Source organism: Chiloscyllium plagiosum, unplaced genomic scaffold, assembly GCF_037043375.1.
Source record: "Chiloscyllium plagiosum isolate Xiang-an unplaced genomic scaffold, Cpla_swu_hap1 HiC_scaffold_44, whole genome shotgun sequence".
Taxonomy (NCBI): Eukaryota; Metazoa; Chordata; class Chondrichthyes; order Orectolobiformes; family Hemiscylliidae; genus Chiloscyllium; species Chiloscyllium plagiosum.
The window spans coordinates 44,202,049-44,214,250 of NW_028270182.1; the positions used below are offsets into that span (position 1 = coordinate 44,202,049).

Here is a 12,202-nt window from a genome sequence, read left to right on the forward strand (position 1 = left end):
CACACACACACACACACACGATCAAACATAACAAAAACCAATGTATAACTTCACGCCCAAGAGGAATAGTCAGAGGTACAGATATATTGGGGTTTAAACCACATTTCAATTATTACAATCCTGAAAATAACAGAGAGCCCGTTGCACAGAGGTACAGACCCAGAGATACATGAACGTGGAGACACACACTAATATACATTATGAGACACAAACACACTCACATAAGCACAGATAGTCAGGAAGAGATAGATGGGTAGATACACACAGAATCACATAGACAGGAACACACGAGAATGCACACACACATTCAGAGAAACACATGCATAAAGCCAAACAGATTCAGTGTGCAGTAACTGACACTGCGCTGTGTCTAACCATCTGCAGCACACTCTGTGTCCCATCCGTTCGTTCCCAGTTTTTACAGATGAAATGTTGACGAGAAAGTGGAACAGTCGCGTGAGGTCTCTCAGCATAATATCTGTGAAAAGGTGAATCTAGTTAAAAGATCATGGTCATTTGAGCAACTAACAGACTTGTACACCACATCCGTGTAATCACTGGATGTCCAGGTGTGAAATGGATTGATGATGATGGCAAGTAGTTATGTTCCCCATAATTAGGTGGAATTAACTTGCAGTGCAGCTTGCTCAGCACCACAGTCACAAACATTCTCTGTCTCCACCACCCACACTCAGTAACATTGGAGTGTACCACAGACAAGATGCACTGTAGAAATTCGCCAAAGTTCCTCACAGAGCAGCTTCCAGAACCACACCATTATCGCGTGGGACACTGAGCACAGCAGATACATGGGACACCAGTTGACAATTCCACACCAAGGCACTCGCCACCCTGGCTCGGAAAAACGTCTCACTTCCACAAGTGCCATTCGTTGGAAATCCTGGAACTCCCTCCCTTACATCATTATGGGTTTATCTGGACAAAATGACTGGCAGCAGATCAAGACGCTAACTCATCGTCAACTTCGCCAAAGCAATTATATCTGAGTAATACGTGGTAACCCAGCGGCAATGAGCCAAACACATTAATGAACCACAAAATAAAGGTCATTGTTTGGAACCCACGTGCTCTAATGCTGAGCTTTTGAATAAATTGTGTCCATATTCGAGAAAATTGAAATACGATTTCATTTGAATGCATCAAATTCTGAACAGGCTTCAGAGGGTAGATGGTGAGAAATTGATCCTGTGGGTCTGGGTATCTGAAACACGATAACACAGTCTCAGAAGTTGCGGAAATTCTCAGCAGGTCTGACAGAATCTGTGAAGAGAAGTCAGTGTTAAAGTTACACCATTTACAGATCTTTTGATTATTATTGACACACCCTCAGGGTAAGGGCAGGTTAGTTGGGAATGAGATGAGGAGAGAGCGATTAACTCTAAGGCCTCTGAGTCTTTAATATTCTCTGTCCCTGACGATTGCTGATGCATCCTCACTGAGTGCATTTCAGATTGGAAGACACAGATTGCTGGTTTCTCAGGGAGTCACGGGATATGTGGATTGGACAGGAAACTGGATATGAAATCTAAGTCTAGCTTTGATTGGATTGACTACTAGAACAGACTGAACATGTTAAACAGGCTGTATGGACCTCTCATTCTTTCTTCAGCGTTATCCCCATTTCAATTGTTCAGTAATTATTACTTTTCTAACTTTATAGCGCTCTGCTGAATTCCCCTACTCTCATAACATATGAGCTAACCTTTCTCTTCTCTCGACAGATGTTGCATGACCTTATCAGATTCCTCTGAATGGCCTGTGTTTATTTCAGAGAGAATTACAACTCCCTATTCCTGTTTCCGTGAGAGGAAACAATCTCCGACTCCTTTAATTCTATTTGTTCACAGAGAAAGGAGGCATTGTTCTGTCTAAATGCATTACATGCTCATGAGGGCATCAATATATTGTGATGACTTTTAAAATAAAATATATTAAACATAATGAAATTTATGATGAAAACACGAAACCCAATTCGATCTGGAAGGGGCAGGAATTCAGTCATGCGAGGTGAAAGTGAGGACTGCAGATGCTGTAAATCAGTATCAAGATTAGAGTAATGCAGGAAAAGCATAGCAGGTCAGGTAGCATCCGAGGAGCAGAAGAGTCGACATTTCGGGCAAAACACCATCATCGGGAATGTGGCTGGGAGCGTCCATCGTGGACAGATAAATGGGAGGGAGTGGGGCTGCGGAGAAGGGAGCGGAGAGCGCAATTGATGGATGGAGGTGGGGGTAAAGATGATTGGTCAGAGAGGACGGTGGAGCAGATAGGTGGGAAGGAAGATTGGAAGGTAGAAAAGGCCATGAGGATGGTGCTGAGCTGGCAGGATGGAACTGGGATAAGGTGGTCGGAGGGGAAAATCAGGCAAATGGTAAAGGCCACATTGATGCCCTGGGCTTGGAGGTTCCTGAGGAGGAAGATCAGGCGTTCTTCCTCCAGGCGCCGGGTGGTGAGTGAGTGGTGATAGAGAAGTTCCAGGTCCTGCATGCCCTCGGCAGATTCAAAGGGGGAATTCAGTTCTCCCTCCGCCAGTTGTTATTTTATATGATGCTCCTGACCCATCACAACACAGATCTTAGTGAATGCACAAACAACCTCTCTCTGTACATTTCACACAGAATAATGTCAATAACACGACGGATTAAAACAAAATGCAAACTGTGTTGAATGCTGGATGTAGGGTATCATGTTACTGTAGAGCCTTTACAGCACTGAGATCAGGCTTTCGGCCCATCATTCACACACCAGTCTGCACTCCCTCTTGAAACCTCTCCAATTACCCAGATCCCTGTCTGATTGAAGTCTGATTGGAGTTTGCACATTCTCCCGGTGTCTGCGTGAGTTTCCTCCGGGTGCTCCAGTTTCCTCGCACAGTAGAAAGATGCGCAGGTTAGGGTGGATATGCAACGCTCTATAGTCAATAGTGTCCAGGTGAGTGTTGGTTATATGGTTAGCCATCAGAAATGCAGGGTTACAGGAATAGCGTAGAGGGTGAGACTTGGTGGGATGCATGATGAGACGAATAGCCTGTTTCAACACTGTAAGAATTTTATGATCCTATACTCCATCCAATCTATCTGTGTGGATGAAGTGGAATATCATCTGATCAAATATCCCCTTCAATGGGTCAACGTTTGTTTTCTATCTGACAAAGAACTGCAGATGTTGCAGATCTGAGAGACAGCACAGAAATTGCTGGGAAACTCAGCACGTCTGGCAGCATTTGTGGGGAGTGAACCTTTTGGATCCAGTGATTGTTCTTAAGGGCTGAAGGCTTCTGATTCTGGTGTTCTCAGACCTGTTGACGTTTTACAAGCAATTTCTTGTTTTGCTTTCAGCCCTAGTTCAGTTGGTGACTATCACGGCCTTGCATGTGCGTTTGGGAAAAGGGGCAAATTAGCTGCTAGCGCGGTGGTGGTGTAGTGGTGAGCATAGCTGCCTTCCCAGCAGTTGATCTGGGTTCGATTCCCGGCCATCGCAGCGTGGTGGCTTTTCCTGAGATTTTGCAAGGAAACGTCTTGAGCACTAACGTTGCATTCTGTGGCGAAACAGATTTGTCAGGTTGCTTTAGGGTTTTCATCGCGATGGTTCCTGTTAATTGCCGTGACAGTCCCGGCAGCGTTGCTCGAAAGCTTTCCTCTCTGCTGCCCACAGCTTAGTTGATTATTGTTCGTAATATAAGGTTCGTTTTATTTTGTTCGAAAAGTCAGAGATTGCTATCGTCAGAAACCTTAAATAATTACAGAAGCCCTTGGAAATTCGGAACAGATTCAACAGTTTCTATCGTGGACAGGAAGGAGTTTTAAATGCATCAAATTTCTTCAAGGTTAAAATACATTCGCACCTCAAAACCATTTGGAAGCTTAAGAATTACAAACATCACATTATACCTTTTTCTCATCAGTTCAAGTTTCACAATATCATTCCGATAGCAGGAAAACCAATTTTGTGTGTTTTATGCAATGTTGCGATATTCGAACATTGACTGTTTCGTAGTTAAATGATGTATCATTTCGTTAAGTTTTCCAATAGAGTTGGGTTAGTCAACACTTTGTTTTGTGTTTGTGTTACAACGATAGTGCGAAGTAAATTTTGTGTTGGTTCAAGCCTGGAAATTTCACCAATTGAATTGCATTGCCGTACATTTGCCTTCAGGGGAAAAGAAAAAGGGATCTAGACCATCTTCTTAACTCAGAGGAGTTTGATCTGGTTCAAACCCTCCTCAATTTCGGTCAATAAATGTTCTACAGTCCGCAGCAATGATTTTCACAGATTAGAGGAGGATGCACTGACATTATTATTAATTGTTATGACCTCGGACATGGGACGTTTGGGAATGATATTCCTCAGACCATCGACTGTCTGCTTAGCCAAGGTTAAAGGCCTGGAATCCGGTAAAATTTGGAACAATGCAATTCCCAGGAGACTGAGAGGTTACTAACAGAGCGGGAGGTGGAGATTCGGGAACAGAACTACAGGGACAGTCCTCTCTGATCACTGACCCTTCAACGTTAGTAAATCCAGTGCCAGGAATGACTGCCATTGGTCAGAATGACAAAATGTTATTATGTAAAATAAAGAGCATGAAAGTAAGGGAAGGTTTAAAGCATGAAAGCAAGGGAAGGCTTAAAGCATGAACCCCACTGGCGATCTGTTGCAAGGGGTCTGTAGAATGCAGGATGAGATAAGAATAGTGAAATTCTCTCACACCAATTAGCAAAGAAAGGTTGACGCTGAAAAGTCTCGATGGTGAGATTAGATTACAGTTAGTAAAGTTAGTAAACAGATTCCTGTTAAGTATCATTATGACTCGATTGGGAACATAAATATTTGGGATATGACATTCAGTATCAAATTAATAGTTAATACAGTCAGCCTGATTGAGATTATTGACAATAAATAACTAATTATGACATCGGGAAACTAAGAAGTAGGGTCTGCAATGAAAGACCATTGTTGCGAAAGCTGACATTAAATATCTAACCGTCACATGAGAATAACGTTAAGTAGAATGAACAATTAAAGAGATGATGGGAACTAACATCACTGGTTTATTGTGTAGCGAGTGTGAGGTACTTTGATTAACATATTTAGACATGCTAATAAGCAAACAAAGCGTGGGAAAAATTTATAAAAAACCATGGACAATGAAGTTCGAGAGCATTCGAGAATCTGCTTTCTCAGTGCCACAGTTTTTCGTTTGCAAATAACAGACCGACTTCTTGAAGAACTCTCTACGTCTCCTGGTGATTCTCCATACATTTCCAACGACAAAACTCAGCAGGTCTGGCAGCATCCATGCAGAGAGAATCGTGGACAATACTTAACTACTTCATCAGAACTCAATAATCTCCCACAGGTACTGCCAAACCAGATAGTTTTGTCAGCAGTTTCTGATTTTGTTTCAGATTCCCAGAGTCCACAGTTCATTACATTAACCTTTAAAATATTGCAGAAAGTTCTTTGTGGTTCTTCACACGGAAATCTTCCGTTTGAGGAACATTTTCCTGCCTCCATTAGAAACAAGAAACACTGCAGCAGAGAAAACAGATGCTTTAACAACAACGTTCCCTGTCGCCTTTGGAGGTCTTGAACCACCAGTCTTTCGGTTAACGATCTAATACGCTGAAATTTCCAACCTAAAACCTTGCCCGAACATCTAAAGCAGGCTGTGACGGACTTCAGTCTGTCCTTCCCAGACCGAGATGTGTCCTCTTATCAGTTTTATTTTTCCAAAATAAAGTCTGGAACATTCATTACGGAGGCATGCGAACAGTCTTATCCCATCCACGACAGACACACCCATGTCACTGAGCACCAGCTCTCCTCCAACTGGGACCACCTCCCTTCAAGCCTCCTAGTCCCTTGTGCGGTCCCGAGTTTTTTCATTATCCCGGAGTGTAGATGAGGTTTGTATTTGTCATGTAGGGGAAAGAGAATTATTTCAATATCTCAGATCAGTTCATGTCCCGAGAACATCAAAGTTAATGGTCTGTCCTCTTAAAGAAGGGGAAGCTGTCTTGACTGTCTCTGCTCATTCAGGCAGTTCACCCGTCTTCATTCTCCTTGGATTTCATTCTCACAGAGTTTCTGAAGATTCACAATGTTGGAGATTGGGTTATATGGTTTGCCTCTTTTACATTTTTTCCACCTGACAATTGAAAATATTTTCCCAAAAATCTCTTTAACACTCCTCTGCCTTGCACCATGTCCAAGGTTGAGATTTCCTGGCACTTGGAGAGATTCCCGAGTTTTTCTTTGGAGCCAAGAGAGTTAACTGAAGATGTTCTGCAGCTGTTTATCTTGATGGGGGAGGGAGCGGTGGGGATTGGCACATTGAGAGATCAGGAGGAAGTATTGTCACTGAACAGGGTCAGTGTCCAGAGGACTGTGATTGAAGGAATTTAATGAAATGCAGCACTTGTACACAGTACAATCACAGCATACTGCAGAAAACCGACGGATCCAGCGGTACTTGTGGAAAGAGAAACAGAGATAACATTTTGAGAGTGATATATTTGTGATCAAGCACTCGACTTTCTAGCGGACTACAATGCCAGCGAAATTATAGCCAATGAAGCGTTTTTTGAAGAAGATTCAGGTTTATTTGTTCATTCCAAAGTCAAAAAAGACAATGCTGCAAACACTCAGAGCTGGGACTGGACAGTGCAGACCGACCTTGAGGGATTTTCTTCTCTGATATCCACCTGGGATAATGTGGCACCAGAAGGCCTCCTCACAGCGGAAGGGGCCAATTATGTAAGACTTAGGTGTGGAGGATACTTTCTCTTTCAGAGGGTAGCAAATCTGTGAAGATGTTTGCAACAGAGGGTTGTCAAGGCTGGATCCATGCAAGGCTGAGAAAGGCAGGCATTTGGTCACTTCGGGAATCTAGGGCCACAGAGATGAGTCCGAAAGGGGATTTGAGGATTAACCAAATCAGCCATGATCTCATTGAAACTTGTCGCTGACTTGATTGGTTAAATTGCTTCCAGCTGCTCTAATGTCTTTGTTGTTATTTCGAAAATGTGAACTACCATTGCAAATTAAGAAAAGCAGCAAGTTTAGAAGAGATGATTTCAGTCAAACTGACTCAACATCATTTTTGAAAGGAAAATCACACGATGACAATCTGACAGATTTCTTTGGTAGCATGACCTGCAGACTTGGTGAAGGACGATGCTCAGTAAAGTACATTTGAATTTTAGCAATCAATCAATAAGGGGCTATGTAAAAGTCCATTGCACAAGAAAGCCTTTCTCGGTGTTGGATAAAAAAGCAGAATTGTCTGTCCGTTGTCTATTTAACAGAAATCACCGAATCGAGTTTAATGGGCAGTTTTAAAGTTGGAAAGATATATTTAGAGAAATCCAAATTGTTCAGTCATCGGATTGAATGTTTTATATGACTGAATGACTTGGAGGAAGTGGCAGAGTGAAATGCTGCCGATACACAATAGGTGGGTGAGCATATTGTGATAAGCATGTGGAATTTTGCAAACAGGTATCGATAGAATGAGTGAGTGGAGAATACTTGGAAAATGCAGTTTCATGTCGGGGCATTATTATCTGTTAATAGGTTCACAGCTCTCTATTCAATTTGCAATGTTGCAACCCCACACAAGAGCGCATTCGCTCGCTGTTGCAGATTTTGTTGACACATTGTTACCACTGTTTTTGATCATGTGTTGGTTTCAGAGTGAAATTTGTTTCCACTGTACCGGAGGTGCCAGAGACACGTTTATCAATTCAGCCGAATATACGATAAACAATGTCCCTTTCAAAACGTGAGGTTCCATTCCAACCATGCACCAACCGAAATATCCAGAGACGTGGAATGCGAATGGCCACATGCTCGGGGGATTGAGAGTGACGGCTCCATGTCAAATAGTGCTGAAACAAAAGTAACTGATTTAGAATGCTCTGAATGAAACCGAACGGAACTCTCCCTAAACCTTTCCCAATTCACTCGGAAAATGGTGGTGTTGCGTGCACGTGGGTGTACGTAATGAACACTTTATTGTCAGTAACAGGGGTGGGGTGGGGCAGGATAGTGAGGTTTTCGCGTGGCTGAGATGTGATCTGGTCGAACGGGGAATTTAAACGCCCACAGAACAGAGAGTTGGTTGATCCAGGAACTCACTACCATCTTCTGTTTCAGTACCAACAAAAGACAGTGCGGGAAAATCTCAGCAGGTCTGGTAGAATCTTGGAAAGGAAAATAAAGTTAAGACTTCAAGACCAGTGACACTTCTTTCTGCATGTCCATCTCCCTCTGCCTTACACACCCTTCCTTTTTATTGAAATCTCCTGACTTCCAACTTTATACTCAGATCCTCTTTTATTACTTCGTCCCCAACATTTTCCCAGTCTCTAAACTTACATCAGACGTGTTCCATCTCTCACCTCACCCAATTATGACCGGAGGATTTCGAACTGAAAAAAAAAGTCTGTTTATATTTCCTTAGATTCCGGATGGCCAGGGACCAGAAAGCATCAGTGGATAGTTAGAGTTTTCAGCCCATCTAGTCTGCGCAACCATTCGATCATGGCTGATATCTTTCCCAACCCAATTCTCCAGCACTCTTTCTGTGACACTAAGCTCCCCTGAATTCCTGATCCTGTCTATTTCCCAGAATGAGTCTGAATCCGCCCCAACCTTCTCCACATCTGCTGGCAGCTGATACACCGCATCTGTGTGTGATCGAACACAGTTTCAGTCCCACACAGCAAACCCGGTCTGTTCGGAGCAAAGCAATACCCGCTGCGCGACAGATATATGGGTCTCTTGCCCCAGTTGTTTTTCTGCGAGGGGTTAGTTAGCTCCTTCACCACTCACGGCTCGGGCTGGTGCTCCAAAATGTGGGGAGAAAGAAAATAGGTACAAAAGTTTGGACAGGTTAGGTCAAGGGTTATTGTAAGGATCAGTGGAGTTCCTGCTTCAGAGTCTGAGTTTGAATCGCACAGACTTGGATCCAATTCGCCTTCAGGAAATAAAGATTTATTTCTCTTCTTTTGGCTTATCTGAATGAAAACTATTTCCTGCTTCCACACAGAGCACAGACGCGGTTCTGCCAGAATCAATCCAGTGATTGATCGCATCCAACTGGAAGGATTATTGCGGCAGATACACAAGACACCTGTCACCGCAAATCGCCTCTAAGAATCTTGCCTTTCTCAGCTGAAACTATCTCACTGTTCCTTCAATGTCGTTTGTTTTAATTCTCGGAACTCCCTCCCGAGCGACATCATGGGTGCATCTCTGTGCTGAATACTTCCACGATTCTGTAAAGTAGCTTACTATCGCCAGCTCTGGAGTAATTATGGATGGGCAGTGCAGCTGATCCCAAAGAGTGACGTGCATACTCCAGAAATTCGTTTCAAACGGCTGCAATTTCGAAGTGGAAACACGAAAGTATTCGAGAAGTTTCGAAGGGGTAGTCGGATAAACTGAAAGTCAATTATGACTGGGAGACGTGAGTCAAGAAACCTGATGCTGTTGGTGCAAGGCGCAATGTCAGTGCTAATGGGTTAGCCCTTACTATCCACTGTTAACACCGACTCACACACCACTCCTGGTAAATTCACCACAATTAGCCTGATCGTTTGGTATGAGATTCCCTCTGTGCATATTCACGCTTTTTTTCGGCCCCGAGAGGATGAACGCATCCTCTTTATCCTGTCAGATTACAGAGAGGAAGGCAATAGTTTGAAAGCAAAGCAAGAAAAGATTTCCTCTTTCGGTGCATTTTCAGTGAAGGAAGACCAGCTGTGAACTGTTCTTTCCTGCATAAGCACAGGTTGATATATATTCTCATCGAGCAGCTTTATTACTGCAAGGAAGTCTGAGTTACTGTGATCAAATAGTTAATTAAATGCACATATGGATTTGAAGAACACCGAATGTGGCTTTGTCAGTTCAAGCATCTGGTAATAACCAAGCGAGTATGGTGTGAAATGCTCTCAAATGTTCCGTACAATGAAAGTTCATTACATAAACTTCTTGTAAAAGCCGTATTGTTGACCCAATATCGCGAAAGTGACGGCTCAGCATGCTTCTTGTGTTTGAGCTCAACCCGTTGTTAGTTGGTGATAACAAGCCCTGCCGCCTGCTGTGGACCCATTAGTTAATGTTCTATCCTGCTCATCCAACGCCGAGATTCTTTATTCTGTTCAACAATGATTTCTCCATCTCTTCTACTTTTAGTCTCTCGCTGTCAGAGCAAGTCTTTTGTTAAATAATGAAGTGAGACAGGAGACACTGCAGACTTGCCAGGAAATGTTGTGGCAATAACGCATCCATTGCGAGATGACAGCTCTCATTGTCTGCTGTCACCATTCATTAATTTTAGGCAAACTGCAAAGACGTCATTGAAATCCTATAATTGGAGAGAAACTGCTTTTCTTCTGGTCGGTTATGAATTCTAATTACAATTGTAAATGATCATAGTTTGAGTGAAGAAATGTCACCTGACCTCAGACCTAAGTGACAGAGATATTACCTGGAGACTGTGAGCCCAGTTCTACACACTCTGGCGGGGGGGAGGGGGCAGGAGGATGGCGGGTTGGGGGGAGGCGGAGAAAGCCACCGAAATTCAGACTTTTCCAAGAGTAGGAATAGAAATTGAGGGATATTGACAGACAGAGAGTGGGAGAATGTAGAAGAGAGTGAGATGGTACAGAGAGACAACGGGAGACAAATAAATAAGCATACGAAGGTCGACACTGAAAACAGAAGCTCTCCATTCAATGTTGTTGCTCATGGACAGAAAGGACAAGATAAAGGTAATGAGTAAGGCCAGCCTTTCACCAACTCAGGAGAACAGCAACAGCATTACAGCCGATATGACATTTTTAATTTTACAGATGACATTTGTCAGCTAATGAGAGATTCTGATATGTATGCTGATTCGTGAATTGAAACTGGCAATTATCCAGGAATTAAAACAATAAAATGCACAAGTAACCTGATTCTGTCGATATGAAAAATTAAATCTCTTTTTCTCCACGGGTGCTGTCAGGCAGGCTGAATTTGTTTGTCAATTCCTGTTCTGGATTCAGATTTCCAGGATTCGCACTTACACCAGTCTGAATCGTGTTTGTGACAAAACACCATCAATTGCCAGCACCATACAACATTCCCTGCTTTGGGAAGGCTGTTAACAAGATAACCCGTCAGAGGAAATCTCCCATTGCCACAGCAGTAAGAGTACTGAATCCTTACCACTAGACTTCCAGGGAAATTGAAATATGGTGCTGGATGTTTCCATAATGAATCCCCTTTTATTTTTTCATTTGTGATCATTTTAGCTGCACATCAATTTCCTTCTTTCTACCATTTCTTTCAGCGTGGAAAAGGCCTTTCCGCCTATCTGCAGTGCGGGAGACCGGATATTTATCTACTCTAGTCCCAGTTTCCAGCATGAGGCACTTAACCTTGCATGTTCTGATGTTTCCAGGGTAAATTTCAATGAGATACTCCCTGTGCTTTAAATGACCACAATCATGGAACTGAACTTTGACGTGGTCAAACTGTATGGTAATCGCCCTGAGGAAATCATCCTCATTTTCGTCCACACAGGTGGACAGACAGAAAAATCTCCGAGAGCAGGAGAGATGTCAGGATGAGACCAGTTTAACGCGCTTCACATCCGCCAGTTTCTCCGACCACCTCACCGCAGCATGTCAAAGATTTCTGCAGCACAGAAAATGCACTTCAGCTGAACAAGTTTGCACCAGTCGAACACAAGTCCCTGACTGTTCTCGTCTCATTTTCCAACAGTTGGCTCACAGCTTCAAACGCAGTTGGTGGTAGAAGTGTACACATCAATGCGTCTCAAATTTCTGTAGAAATTTCTGCTTGCTGCACTCTGACAGGCAGTGGGTTGCAGATTCCCACCATGCCCAATTTGCCCATTTTTGTTTTTAAGCTGACTCTTCCAGTCGAAGTCAGGGAGCAATTTCCCTTCGCAATTATTGGCATTTCTCCATCACCATCAGTAGGATTCGAGGCTGCATGGTGAAAGCCATATGAATTTCAATTCTCTTGCGTTAACCACTCATGCAAGACGACAGGACGGCACTGTGCAATTCACTTCCCAGGTCTCTTTCCTAGTGGAGATGAGGAAGAGTAAATCATTATTGGGTTTATTTGAATCCAATCATTTCACAGCTTCCAAACG

At 43.1% G+C, this 12,202-nt stretch overlaps 1 non-coding gene across 1 annotated transcript; it reads left to right on the forward strand.

Annotated features, from left to right (window-relative positions):
• Positions 1-3,429: 3,429 nt before the first annotated feature.
• On the forward strand, positions 3,430-3,501 carry trnag-ucc (transfer RNA glycine (anticodon UCC)). Its single transcript has one exon. It is a non-coding gene; the product is annotated as a tRNA-Gly (tRNA).
• Positions 3,502-12,202: the final 8,701 nt, after the last annotated feature.